This window comes from Mytilus galloprovincialis, chromosome 8 (genome assembly GCF_965363235.1).
Source record: "Mytilus galloprovincialis chromosome 8, xbMytGall1.hap1.1, whole genome shotgun sequence".
Taxonomy (NCBI): Eukaryota; Metazoa; Mollusca; class Bivalvia; order Mytilida; family Mytilidae; genus Mytilus; species Mytilus galloprovincialis.
The window spans coordinates 65,004,360-65,020,391 of record NC_134845.1 but is presented as its reverse complement, the minus strand read 5'-3'; the positions used below and the strand labels follow the sequence as shown (position 1 = coordinate 65,020,391).

At 32.4% G+C, this 16,032-nt stretch overlaps 1 long non-coding RNA gene across 1 annotated transcript; it reads left to right on the top strand.

The window, feature by feature from the left end:
• The first annotated feature begins 7,595 nt into the window (after positions 1 to 7,595).
• Positions 7,596 to 14,149, top strand: LOC143043455 (uncharacterized). Its single transcript, XR_012968404.1, has 5 exons — positions 7,596 to 7,693; positions 8,536 to 8,554; positions 9,309 to 9,448; positions 12,430 to 12,574; positions 13,478 to 14,149. It is a non-coding gene; the product is annotated as an uncharacterized LOC143043455 (long non-coding RNA).
• Positions 14,150 to 16,032: the final 1,883 nt, after the last annotated feature.

Here is a 16,032-nt window from a genome sequence, read left to right as displayed (position 1 = left end):
CTTTAAATAAAAATAGTAGTACATTTTACTTTTATTTCTCGTATATATTTTTTTATGTCTTTTAGAAAAAACAGAAGAAGAAAAGGCTGAGAAAAATACCCAAACCCTCATACACAAATAAATAATTTAACCTGTAAATCTGTGATTTTATCAACAAATGATTTTTAGTATGAATGCAAAAAAGAATTATCAGATTTTTAGCAGTCAATTCTGTTACTTTTTTTTTTAATGAATTTATAAGTCAATCGAGTAATTTCATACATACAGTTTTTGCAAACATGCCTGTGTTTAAACACGTCTAGTTCAATTTGTTATTGGTATATTTTGATAAAAGTTCTACTCATTGCATGTGAACAATTATGCACATAGTTTACTAAAATCAAAGTTTTTTTTTCTGATTATTAAAAAATTGAAACAGGGATAATGATCACTAACTATACTATAAAAGAAAAAGAGTGAATCCAATGCTATCTTTTGAGCTATGATTCTGCTAAATAAGCAATTGAGTTAAACCATTTAAATTGATATTTTATAGTGTGTCCATTTATGTTGATATGTTTCACTACTGTTTCAGTTTAGCGTGAGGCTAAAAAGTATACGCCTGTTGAAACGTTTACACCGGCTTTATTTGTGTGCAGTTGTTATAAGTCTGCAACCTGTTTTCCAGTGGTTGTTGTTTGATGATGAGGTTCATAAGTGATTCTTGTTTTCGTTTTTTATTTAAAAAAATCGTGTCCCTGTCTGAATTGTTTTACGTTAGTTATATTGGAGCCGTCTATAGCTGTAGCTTGCTGTTTGTTGTGAGCTAATGTCGTTCTTTGAATTATATTTGTTTTCATTTTACTCATTGTGACTAGGATTCAAAGTTGTCTTAGTTACACTCATGCCTCATCTTCTTATTTCTATTGTTGTGTGTATGAATAATTTTCAAGATTCGTAAATCTTAATAAATATTATACTGTAAATTCACAAATTATTGCAATGTTTTCATTAATACGAAAAATACGGCAGGTTTATAATCACATTAATTCATGCCTCCGTGTCCTTTAGGTACCATGCATACTCGCATTTGACATCCATTATTATGATTATAAAGCTTGGGTTATTTTAGGAGAAAAACGAAAGTAAAAGCGTCCGGATATTGTTTCCGTCTTCAGACCGACTTTTAAGTCAGACACAATACCGGTTATTAACTTAAACATAATTTTTGTTTCAGTTTTAAAAAGGTACTCTGGGAGTGGACAATTATTTTCGGTTTTTTTTTGTATGTATACTATGATTATACTACTATAATATATAGAGGCTCTCTATATTATATAGCAATCACGGATCGCCGTGGAGAAGAATCTTAGACACTTTATTTATAATATATATACATATGTTCATAGTATACAGAAACGAAAAAATTATGAAATATAACAGAAAACAAAAAAATAACGGACTTTGAAAAAAAGAGAGAGGGTTAAAAAAATTGCCCTATCTCAATATACCTACTTCACTTGTCTTTTCTGAAATTCTCCAGACATAAAATGTTTTACAAAAATTCATCCAACAATAGTTTACATACTTCCAACTAAGCTTAAAATGCCCGCGATTTCGCTGATGAGTTCTAGTGATAAATTAATAACCTATATAGTATACTTTTTAAACAAAAAGAAGAAAGGAAACTACGGAGGAAATACCTGATATACATGATATACTAATACTTCACGGGAACAATATTCAACGACCACAAACAACGGGAAATATTTGTAATCTGTAGCCACAATTCAAATTGCCCATCTTACATTTTCAAGGCTGTGCACTATGTTTTGTTTTAAATTTTATATAGTTTATTTTGAATAACATAAAGAGATTAAACCATCAAATTGACACTCTTCATTAGAAATTTAAAGTATGTTCCAAAAAAGCCTGAGTTCAAATATATTTAGAATGAAATGAATAAACAGCTGACCTTTGACAAACACTGACATCGAGCCGATACAAAGTTATTGAATGTCGGATGTTAATTTAAGGCCCCAGTCCCACTAGACCATGCTCATAAATAAATGAAGATCGTGGTGAGGTCGTGGTATGAGCGGCATGAAAATATAAATTTCCGTTTCCTTCACGATGCTACTACGTCCTTATTACGCTACGATTATACCACGTTCTCACTGCGCTTATTCTGCGACCTCACTACGCTTATCGAGGTCTTTCTACGCTCATCACGTTATCACTACGACCATACCACGAGTTATCCGATTTCAACACGATCTTTCCACGCTTCTACTGCGTTTATAGCACGTTCTTACCACTATTATACTACGCTCATCCCGCGGTCTTACTACGTTCTCAACAATAACGTCAACATCGTGTTCCATATGAATACCGTTCCATCCCTTTTATTTCTGATTAATACGTAGATTTAGCGGAAACAATACATTCAAAAATATTGTGATGAGATATATTCTACAAGTGGTGTTAACCAGATGTGGATTCTCAAAAATTCGAAAGATCTACTGCTTAATTTTTTATCACAATCTTTGCAATTTTGCAGCAACATAAATACTTTTGATTTTTCGACCATTTACATTACTATTCCTCATGCTCAGTTGAAAGATCGGCTCCATCATCTCATTAAACAGAGCTATTTCTATAAAAATGGGAATCGTAGATACAAATTTCTTGTTTTGGGTTACAATTTTTCATATTTTGTGAAGAACCACACTGAATCGACCGGAAAATATACAGAAGATGATATTATGAAAATGCTTGACTTTTTGATCGACAATATATTTGTTGAGTTTGGAGGATTCATATTTCAACAGACAATCGGTACTTATTGTGCACCCCTACTAGCCGATTTGTTTTTGTACTCGTATGAAGCAGAATTCATCGAAACCCTTCTAAAAGACAAACAGAAAAAGCACCTTGCGAAATTCTTTAATTTAACTTTCCGATATATTGATGATGTCCTATCACTGAATAACCCATATTTTAGCCAATATATGCATCTCATATATCTAAGTGATCTTGAAATTAAGGATAATACTGATACTAGAAGGACTGCTTCATACCTTGGTCTTTTCCTCAATATTGACACAGATGGACGACTTCACACGAAAATCTATGATAAACGGGACGATTTCAACTTCCCAAATATCAATTTCCCATTTCTCAGCAGTAACATACCCTCTGCTCCATCGGGTGTTTACATATCTCAATTAAAACGTTATTCTCGTGCATGTTCATACTATACGGACTTCATATACAGCATTGTGCTCCTAACGCAGAAACTGCTCCAACAAAGGTATGAGGAGGACAGATTAAAAATGACACTCTGTAAATTTTACGGACACCATCACGAATTGGTTGATCCATACGATGTATCTTTGTCCAAACTAACTATGAACATTTTTACCACGTGTTAGATTGTGGTTTGTCAATACGTCGTCTGATCTTTTTATTACCGAACGTGACTTATTCCCGAATGTGACTGTTTTGATGCGTGTGCATTCGTATTGCTTTAAGACGTGGCACGTTACTTTTCCATCCCAAATTAATTTGTTGGGTTCTGATGTTGTGTTTGTTGTTGTCATCGGATTTTGTTAAATGTCTTAAAAATACGTTTGTAGTTGTCAGTCGTATTTTGTTCTGTTGTTTTCGTGTGTTGTGTTAGGGATAACAACTCATCCAGTTCATTTGGTAGATTTAATTTTGGATCAACGAAATTTACAATATATTTGGTTTGCAGTATGATCAGAAGAAACACTCACAAAGCTAGATAATACAATTAATTATCTAATTACTACTACCATTAAATATCAATTAGTATTATAAGTTTCACTGTTATTAATATAAGTTAGATACGTCATACAAATCTAACCTTGAATTTCATCCAAATTCTTTCTTAATTTTCGGAACACGTTTAAGAAATTTAAATGTGACGTCACTTTTGGCGTTGCATTGACTATGGTTAACAGGACTGTGATGTAATGTATTCGTTTTTATTCTATAGCTAGTCACCACTTCAGTTTAATCATGTATATAGTCATTTTATAAAATTTACTGTTTGCAAAACCCTAGATAACCCTGGCTTCACAACTTTTTGGAACTTTTGGTTCTCTGAGATCCTCACCTTTTTAGTGGTTATGGCTTTTCCAACTTTTAATATCTGAACATAGTTTTGTGTGGACGTAGCACGCGTCTGGCGTATAAAATATTTTTTAACCTGTTACCTTTTGCATGTTTTAATGGCTATTATTCGTTTGTTTCTCTGTCCTATATTTTCTCCCATTTATCTGTTTATTTATTGTAACCCTGTCATGTAATGTTGTCATTTTAATGTTATAATTAACACTGCCATTAAGGTGAGAGGTTTGGCATGCCACAAAACCAGGTTCAACCAACCATTTTTTCATATAAGCCCTGTACCAAGTCAGGAAAATGGCCATTGTTACATTATAGTTAGTTTCTGTGTGTGTTAAATTTCGGAGTTGTGTCTCTGTTGTTCAGTAGTTCTCTTATATTTGATACGTTTTCCTCAGTTTTAGTTTGTAACCCGGATTGGTTTTTTCTCTATCGATTTATTGATTTTTGAACAGCGGTATACTACTGTTGCATTTAATTATGCCACCAAAATCTTTTAAAAGACGTGGGCGTGGTGGTAGGGGTTGATGAAGAGGTAGAGGGAGCTATCATAGTAACGAATCCTGATTAAACAGAGATGTCGGACCGACCAATCCAACCTAAATTATAACCTTTTGCTGGTTCATTCAGCTCAAATGACGATAATTTAGTGAACGATAGCAGAGGTGACACAGATGTGTCAATAGATATAGGAATATGTTGTATGAGTGCCAATGAGACAACTCTCCATCCAAGTAACAATTTATAAAAGTAAACCATTATAGGTCAAGGTACAGCTTTCAAAACGGAGCATTGGCTCACATCGAACAGCAAGCCATAAAGGGCCCAGTGTAAAACCATTCAAACGGGAAAACCAATGTTGTAATCTAAAAAAAACCGAGAAGCATGGTTGAGCCGTTGGAGAAAAAAGTCCTAATTACATACAGACAAACAAGAAAACCAGAAGAGATTTAATATATTGTATGTGAAAATGACAATGAGAATGGTGGTCGTAGTATGAACGTAGTCAGGTCGTAAGAAGAGCGTTATGAGGACGGCAAGGGCGTACTAGAATCGTATTACGGTCTTGAACAGCGTGGTGTAAACGTGGTATAGTCGTAGAGGAAGCGAAGTTGGGTCGCGGTGAGAACGTGACGATCGTAGTAAGGTCGTAATAATGTCGATGTGAGATCGTAGCGCAGTTTCTCCGAATAGAATCACGCTTTCGCTACGCTCTCGCTACGATGGTACATCGACCTTTGCGATCTTACTAAGACCTTAGTGTGCTCTCACTACGCTTCTACTACGACCTGATTTCGCGACGACCGCACCACGATTGTTTTTAACATGTTCAAAGTTGACCACGTTCATCACGATCTTGAACACCTCACCACGACCGAGATTCGACCTTACTACGATCTACACGATCGTACTACAATCATCAAAATTTGCATTTTTTTAACAGATCGTAGTGCGATCGTGGCCTAGTCATGCTAGTGGGACTGCGGTATTACATTATGAGATTAAGTATTATTTTATTTATGTGAAGACTTTTAATAAATGTTACAGCAAGAAAATGAAATTTCAAGCGAATATGAAAAGTAGTTTTAAACAAATTTAAGTAGACAATTAAAAACCAGTTGTCCAAAGAACAATTGCAGGTCTTTCCACATCAATTTTCTATATCAATGAGGAGAAGCCACTTCCAATTTATTCGATTATTAAGTAAGTAACTATAAGCGTCCTAGCATAAGTTTATTCGTTCTGATTCAATAAATATCTTGTTTCTAAATATTTTTTTCAAGAAACAAGGGAGATAAATGTCAACTTTCGGTTTATAAAAATGTTATTGCAGGTCATTTCCTGTCTCTATTGATAGGTGAATACATGTGTTTGCTATTACAGTTTTTGGTATTTTTAATGAAGTTTGCACAAATGGCTACTTCTTTTGTTTTTAAAGGTCCCTTCCGGTTGATATTTTTCAAGGTCACATGCCAACTAACATGTTGCAAAAGACCTTATGACTTTATCATTGTTTATCATGTACCAAGTTGGAGTAATGTTTGATTAACCTTAATTTTATCATTTCAGGGACAACACCAGTTACTCCTATAACATGTATAAGATGCCATTGGATTGTTTCAGACCAAATGTATCATATTTGAAACACAAGAAGCCAAACGTTAACATTTTGTATTTGTTCTTTTATATGTATTTAAGATCAAATCACAAGGAAAAGTCAAAATTAATAATATGACCTTGATCTTTGACCTTGGCCTCAATTTCATTTAAATGAACAAAGGACCTCAAATCAATATACCTTAGGTCTCTATCATTTATTATTCAAGCTATGCATTTATATATCGCTTATGTCAAATACAGAAAGGGGAAATAACTCTCATATGGAGTTTGCGTATCGCTTCGGTCAAAACAGGAAAAAACATCCTGAAGATATAATGACCAATTTGTTAAAATAAATTTGTCGCTTTCTGATACTGTTACGGAAGAGATGCAATCGCAAGGAAAACACTGTTCGGGGAGATAACTCTTACAAGGAAAAGTAGTCTATTAAGCAGGGTCAATTTCATAGGCGCATAAACTGTTCGATATCAGAAACCAAATATCTATGCGACATCATGCAACATATAACAGTGGCGGAAGAAGAAAAAAAATATATTAAGAAGAAGACATTCAATAGGTTTTTCCACAGAAAAGTGGAAATATATACTTAAAAGAAGATAATACTACAAAGTTAAACCTGGTATTTCTAGTTCATTTAAATAATGCGTAGAAACTATCAGTTAAACCAGTGGGATAGATAAAGTCAATGTCTATAATGGTTACATAAAGAAAAATAAATCACTAATTTACATAATATATATATAATTTTAAGCAACTTGTGCGTTTAAAATAACAGTCAGTAATATTTTTGTTTCTTTAAAATATCTTTCTTTTAATTACTAATACCCTTTTAATGAAGATATTTTGTTGGTCCCTATCAGCCATGCGGAGTTTGAAATGTTAAAGAACGAATAAAACCTGTACTTTTGAATATTTTGGTTTAAATGTTTCTGATTAATAAACAGTGCATCGGTCGAACAAAATTCCTGGACTTTTATTTTCATTTTGATTAACCTCCATTACATACAATTCCATCTTTTGGTATCATGTTTGCATTAAATAGGAAGTCGTGAACACATAAGACTAATTATTATCACTAGGTTAGAACTTAGTACGTTAGATAAAATAAATCAATTTGTTAATCATTTGTTTTATAGCAGGATAAAATCCAAACGGAAAAATTAAATATACTTGTTTATAAATGTGCAATCAAAGGTTATAAACCTCCTCAGAAACTGTATTTTCAGCCTTTTTTCTTTTGAATGCTCACATCTGTAATCAGATATAAAATAAGGTATATTTAATAGCAATGCAATCAAGTTTTGTTGTCGGCAATTAATCATGGAACGGTTGATACTTATATTAAACACTATTTTTTTTTCTTTTAGGTGTTGAATGTGTCATGTATATACTTCTTGAACTATTGATCTTGATTTTTCAATTTGAAAACAGTTATATGCAGGTAGGCAAAAGTGATTTACCCCCCCCCCCCCAAAAAAAAAAACATACTGAAAATTAAAAAATGAAGCTAAAACAAAGTGATAATCAAATGAAGAAAGTTGAATGAATAAAATGCTGATGGACCAACGTCTTATACACCTATACATGATACATCGGTACTTCGTTTCTTCATTTCGCCGGTCCGAGTCTTTGATCTTAAATAAAGGCCATGTGACGAGACCGAACCACCATAAGACTGAATTTTGGTGTTGTGCCTTACAGGAGTTCAACTGCGTTGGTTACACACCACAGTCGAACTTGTGGATATGCATGATACTGAGTATACGTTTAAAAGCGTAAGCGAGAGAATGAAAATGAAAATAACACGAACAATAGTGTAAAATGTTGTTTTCAGAATACTAAGTGTCTTATCAAATTTTAACGAAAATTAACCGATTCTTGAAGGTTTTATAAAAACTTACTCATGTTATTAAATGTTTTAATATGAAAGTATGTTTGGTCCAATTTCGTATCAAAGAGAGAAATGTTTTTTAGGACAATTAAATAATTGTGTCTGTTAGTGTGTTTTAAACATTGTTCAACCCTCAGATCCACGTTTTATATCTAGCACTTATCAATTTCAAGGTGTTCGAAAACGGGTGGATTATCAGTCAGTAATAGTTCCTAGTCCAACTTTTTGGATATTTTAAAAGTTAAATGTTATTCATATGCAGATATGCAAATTGATTTGTCCCTATAAATATGATAGATAGATGTATTTATGTGACGTGCCTTTAATACACAAATAAAAATGCTTATTAGAAAAATAATTAATTTTAAATTTTCTTTCTCTATTTATTCCAGTGTTCATACTCTGCTCTAGGTAAGTTTGAGTGAGTTATATACTTATTTAAATTTTAGAGAGTAATACAATTTGACAAGCTCACCTGGTTGCCTTAAACAATGTACCTAATTTTTATCATTATGTGAATTTGATGCAATTTTTTCCCGACTCCATGAACAAAGATTTAAAAATGATTGGGTGATAGGGAAATACGAAAGAAAACCGATTTTTAAATCCTCAATATGCACTAGTCAGTTCTAGTTTTGATTTTGATTTTTCGGTATTAATGATTGTATATAGTCACTGTACTTTATTGTTTCTGTTGTTTAGTTGTTTTCCTCTGATACTTGATGTGTTTCCCTCAGTTTTAGTTTGTAACCCGGATTTTTTTTTGTATTTTTCTCAATCGTTTTATGACTTTTGAACAATGAAATTGAGAATGGAAATGGGGAATGTGTCAAAGAGACAACAACCCGACCAAATAAAAAACAACAGCAGAGGGTCACCAACAGGTCTTCAATGTAGCGAGAAATTCCCGCACCCGGAGGTGTCCTTCAGCTGGCCCCTAAACAAATATATACTAGTCCAGTGATAATGAACGCCATACTAATTTCCAAATGGTATACAACTGTTGCCTTTATTTATATACTGTATTTTTCATTTGTTAAGAATTCCATATCATTATTATCTTAAGTTTTCTCCAGCCTCCTATTTCTATTTTATTTACTTAAAGCATCTGATATTCTATTCGAAAAGTACCTGATTTACTATATATGACCGTTTTTTTTTTCAGGACATGCAGATTACATAGGTTGTTTTGAAGAAAACGGAATTTTTCCTTATACATATGGAGACAGACATTTTATAAATTTGACTGTAGACTTCTGTTTACTTGGATGTGCAGATGATGGGTTTAAATATGCCGGACTGATGGTAAGTGTTACGTGAATTTCATACTATCAATGTTTTAAATTCATGGAATGATTCTATGATTTTGATTGGAGGTGGTATTAAAGAAATGCCGTGACTGCACTTGTATGCTATTTGATAATCTTTTAACAATTCATGGGTATACTTTCCGGAGATTAGTGGTCTTTGTTTATCATCCCGTGTAGGCACGATCTAAAATAACTTTAACAGATGTAACCAAGTATAACTCAATACACATGTACACCTGATCATCTAAAACTTGAAGATAAAACTACCAAAACAATAAGGGGGTTCGCGGGTCTAAATCATTTATATAGGATTTCTCTATATTTTTCTATAAATGAACTTTATCTTATAGTTAATAGAAAAATAAAATAAAAAAGTGGGGTCACCGTTCATTTGCGCTCACAATTTGCCTTCGAAAGAAGCATACATTTTTGTAAAGGCGTTTTTTTTCTGTTGAAGTAATATGAGAAATAAAGGTAATATCGAAATAAAAATAAGAAATTTATTACAGAAATCGCTAAAATTTTACAATAATTTAGTTTAAGTACAGCTTATATGGAAATTATATTAAAAAAGATAGGTCACCGATGAGTTGAAAAAGATATTTCAATTTTAGAGCCAAAAAATGGCATTTTTCCACCAAAGGGAGATAATTTGGAACTTTTTCAATGATGTATACATTTTGAAAGTTATCTGGGGCCAACACGAATTGATTGTTTTGAATGATTGTTGTACCATATGATAAAGTAACAACTACAAAAGGAAAGAAATAAAATTTGTAATGAAAAACAAATGTTTGAATTTTTTCTGAAATTTTTACACCCTCGAGCCTCCTTAAGTATCGAATATGTTTTTAAAACTTTCATAAAAACTTAATTTTTGTTAACAAAAGGAAGATAACTACATTTCATTTTCTAGGACATTTGTAGGTGTCTTTTTTCTATTTTTGATGAACGCAGCAAGGCCCTTGACTTATATTTTCTATTTATTATTTATGAAGTTTTGATGAAAAGGTTTTTCTATTTAAAATTTAACCAATTTTATCGTCGTTCAATTTTAAATAGAAAAACCAATTACAAATAATAGTTCCCCTTATATATATGACACATTTAAAATATATCTGATATAATTAGTTATAATGTATTTCAATGATAAAAACAGGTACATGACCGCTATTAACTGTCTCTCACACTTCCCCCTTTAGAATTGCCTTTTGATTTGTGTTCCATCTGCAAAAAAAGTACTTAAGTATTACATGTATAGCGTAAGGATACCCAAATTGCAACTATTTTGGACCTTTTTTCACCTATGTTTATTTATGATCCAGACAAAAGTTTCCAATCTGTTATTGTTTTTTTTTGTAGATGTATCATTATTCACTATAAGTTTCCAACAATTGAATATTTGATATACATGTATACTGAATCAAAATTAGGTTTGAATAGACCTCCAAACGATCCATGATTCAGAAAAAAAGGAGTACCAAAATTAAATGCTTAGATTTGCAGCCTGAAGAAATAAATTCGGATAATTTGTTGTATTTCTGCAAATATTTATAACATCTATGTCTATGTTTCCTTTCTTAAGATATGGAGGCTTGTTACAATCTTTGTTTTCTATTTTTTTTTTTAAGATGATGTTTTGATAAACATCGCATGGTGACGTTTTGTATATTACCTTTTGCAGTTATTCGTCATCTGTGTATGTATACTATGAACGTTTTGTGCATATTTTAATATATTAAATTGTGTTAAGAGGCGTGCATAATGAAAATTATAGAAATAATAGTTGTTTCTTCTCTAACATGTCTAATAAAACGTGATTTCCGCTGCTCCTTTTACTAAATAGGTGCAATTTGGATACTCGGTGCAATTTGGGTACCGTGACGTTACAAGTTATAAGTCGTGATTATCCATAATGAGTATCGCATTAAACTGGTTCCATTACTATTGGTCACATACATAATTTTGACGATATTATATAAATAAAGTAGATAAGTTTTCATTAAAGACTAAAAATCACTCTGCATACAAATATAAAAAAACAAATAATGTATTTTCATTACCCAAAAGTAAAAGTGAGGCCATCATTGGGTCATCGTTTGAATTGGTTCACGATATGGATTATGCTCATTATTGAAGCATGCAAAGTGACCTATGATTGCTTCATTTGCAATCACACCAAAACACATAAAAACTAATATAGATCAAATATTATCTCATTCGGTAGGAGCGTATTTCATGAGGAGATGTGTTTTAACTGAGCATTATAAACATAGATTCGAGTGATATTTTCGATTCATGAAAATAGAAATCAGTTACAACAGTGGACAAATAAAAAAAAGGAGCATCAAACAGAACAATTATGTGAACCAGACACCCATAAGATGTAGAGACCCGATAGAAATAATAAAAAAAACATTGAAGATGCCAATTTTATTCCACCAAATGTGCCTTTAGTTCACAACAATAAATATAAAATAAATAGATAAAGTATGATTGCCAAGGATACTTTTCCCAAGAGACCAAATGAGACAGAAAGTAACACATGTAACATATATAGGTCACTGTATGGCTTCAAAATCGAGCAAAGTTCCCATACCACATAGTCAACTTTAAAAGGCTTCGAAATGACAAAATGCAAACGAGCAAACTTACGACCTAAATTATGTCAATCATGTCGATCACACATAGCAGAGCTGATCAAACCCAAAACGCATCCGGGTGGGGGAATTTCTCGCTACATTGAAGACCTGTTGGTGACCTTCTGCTGTTGTTTTTTTCTATGGTCGGGTTGTTGTCTCTTTGGCACATTCCCCATTTCCATTCTCAATTTTATCATATAATAAATGTCTAATGAAGCATTAATATACTAGTTACAAATAAAGCAATTACTTATAAAATACATTTTTTGACGGTTTGACAGTTTTCACCACATAGGATAAATTCTTCTTAACGTTTCTTAATTGCCCTTTTCAGTCTCGACAATGGTGCCAATGTGATAATGACCTACACTCAGATACAAAAGGTTATAAGGTCAGCGATTCAGAATGTGATACACCGTGTAATGGGAACGGGTCACAAATGTGTGGCGGAGACTATATGCTATCTATATATCGTATCAGTAAGGTTTAATCTTGTACTGAACATTTAACTAAATATGTTTTAAATTCGTAATCATTTTGACTTTCGAAACCCTCTGCGTTTCTCCATTGCCACACGAAAATCTGAAATAAAGTTAAAAAAAATATTACAGAAGTCAACAGACAACATGTGTATAAATGTGATCGTATAAATCACACTTGTGATTATATTTGACAGAAGTTATCAAACATCTGCTAGCAACCAACTTACTTGTAGTATTGATATTTCCCTAAAACAATTATAGACATATAGAAACAGAGAATTTGTCAACTATGCGAACAAAGACCAGAAAACGACTAGAGACCGACAGTGGACCGGTTTTCAACATGACGAGATATTCCCACACTTAGTGGCGCTGTTTAGTGGCCTTAAACAATTGATATATACTTATTGAGGGAATTAATCTTACTTTTTTAAAAAGAACACTCTGTTTACAGGAGGTATCGGAACTACCATTAACGATGTGGTCGGATATTGTTGCGTAAAAATCGACACGTGGCCTCTTTAATCATAACAAAGTTTTATATGGCTTTTATCTGGTCTTCAAAAACCTCAACAAACCTACATAAAAACAAGACTTTTGACTTTTCTGAGAGAATTAATATATTTAAAATATTTGAAATAATTCTTCCAAGATCTAACTCACAAAAAGTAAAATCACAAAAATATTGATCTCCGTGGAATATTCAAAGCGGAAAGTTCCTCATCACACGGCAAAATCAAATGGTACAAAACATCAAATTAATAAACAACAACTGTCATATTCCTGACTTGCAATTGGTACAGGCATTTACATTTGTAGAAAATGGGGTTTTGAACCTGGTTGTTTATGTAAAGTTTGTTGAATAATGTAGCAATAGACAAACTCAGATTTTCATTGTAGGAGAAGTCATAAGTGTTCCAACTTTTCAGCAGTTTAGAACAGTGTTCAACGGTAGAGCAATTTCAAGTCAGCCGTTGAAATCAGAAGTTTTACACAGTTATGGTGTGAAAGCGAAAGTTGACTGTGCAAATGCATGTGGGGGAACAATTGACTGTAAAATGTTTTCTATTTCCTCACAGACTAAGCTTTGTCACATGTTTGAAAAGACTATAAAGCTTTGTGACGCAAATATCACGGATCCAAATAGTTCAATATATCTCCTTTTATGACAATGTATGAACAGTTTATGGTTATCTGAATTCTTAGCTATCCTCACGCTTTATATAACAATTGCAAACCAGATGACCTCTGTCATTTCGATGTTTAGTTTACTTGTTTGTTATTTCACTATATAATTGTTGTCTTACTTTTACGCCGAATACATGATGACAAAATGCCATGGAAATTAATTTTGTACATTGGAAAATTATTTAGATATACTGTAGTAATGTATATTATCTAGTATGAGTTCATTCTGAAAGCATTTTACGTTCATTTCATATAAAAAAAATTTACCTTACATATAAATAGGAGTGGCCCGAGAGAAGGGCTCATCGTGTTTTTCCAATTTTAAAAACAATAAAGATTTTATTATATTGTATATAGGCATTTCTAATAATATTGACAGTTACCAATATATATTCATGATTGATTTTTGTGTATTATTTCTCTAACTTTCTGGAAACTGGCTTGACATATATAAGAAAATTCAAAATTTATAAGGAAAACCATGCAGCACCATTTCCAAAATGGTTTCCAAATTTGACAGTTACATTCTCGTTGAGTTTGATGACTAGTATAGCACTGGTAATAGAACGAAACAAAACAACAAGAAATTAGAATAATAAGTTAAGAAATACAAATACTTTTTTTATATTTTAAAGGAACACAATAAAAACAAACACATTATATTACAAAAAATCATGAAAAGTTATGAAATAAACACTTTATTATAAGCTTTACGAAAAAGATGGGTGCCATGGAGAAGAGAATTCAGCACAGGGCTCGACATTAACGCTTGTCCGATTGTCCGCTACCAGAGGTAAAAAGGGGCGGACAAGTAAAACCCCAGTAGAGCTTGTCCGATGGGACAAGTAAAATAATCTGTAGAAAATAATTTAAATCCCACTCTGATGATCAAACGAAATTCGTTAATCAATAAGGTTTTAAAAATGTTATTTAATTTGACCTGTTATAAGATTACAAAATCAATCGATAATAAATTTAAACTGTTGTATTGTCATATACTTCGGCATAGAAAAAACACATTCTGTAAACGTAATCAGTCATCGACACTCTTACTACTGAATCTTCCTCCGATCATTTAGAACAACCTCCAGTGGAGAAACTTTATCAGTGATGCGCTTTAAAGATACGGAACTCAGCTTTGAGATTAAAATAACAATATTGACTGAGACAGACATTTTATAAACAAACCCCTTCGATACAATCATGGACTTAACATAATTTGGTTTCACTACATCTGGGGAAAAGAAAAAAACAAAAGACGAAGAAGAGTATAAAGAAAGGAAGAAAGAATAGAGCTTAAAAGACAGAGGACGTATTTACCGAGCTGGGAAGAGGAATTCCTTGGGTTAAAATATGCTGTTCATACAGACGATGATGGAAAGGTTGATGAGTCAAAATCAAAAACTATGATATGCCAAACGTGTAACAACTATCCTGATTAGTAGATAGAAATTGCTCTATGTTCATAGGAACAAGTGCTTTCAGAAAAGATACATTAATTGCTCACTGGAAAAGCAATTCACACAGGAAATGTGAGGAGAAGAGAAAATCAGATGAAATGAAAAAAATTGAGACAGCCGCATCTGGAAGTTGTAGTTCCTCTCAGTCTGGGCCTCTTTTGTCCTGTGTTAGGAAAATGGAAAAGGAAAATGAAGACAAAATCAAGAAACTAATCACCACTGCCTACTTTATTTGCAAGCATGAAAAGCCCTTTACAGACTTTCAAAGATTGATTGAGTTACAAGAGGTTAATGGTCTAGACATGGGAAATTTTTATAGATCTGATAATGCTTGTAGAAGGTAAACTGAATTACTCAATTATTTGAAATTTTAGTAAATATATTGTAATAAGATTTTTATACTGCAAGTTTTACTTTGTATACATGTACTAGTATATTAATCCTCATCCTCATCATCACAATGTACTAGTTTGCACTACAACAGCCTTCTGATAATATGCCTGCTTCTACTTGCACTTTTCCTTGCAGCTTTTATTTATGCTTTCAATTCATGCATGTATATGATTTAATTATTTATTTTAGTATGATCATGCTTGCTAAACTAATATACCTTACAATACCCAATATTACTGATCAATCATTCATTGCTGTTATGCTTTACTACTAGAGAATAAGAGAGTTGTCTCATTGGCGATCATACCACATCTCCTTTTTTTATAGATGTGTTTTTTCACACACTATCATCCCTGATATTTTCAGATTTATCCAGTATATATATGAAGACTTATTCAAAGGTGTGAAGATGCA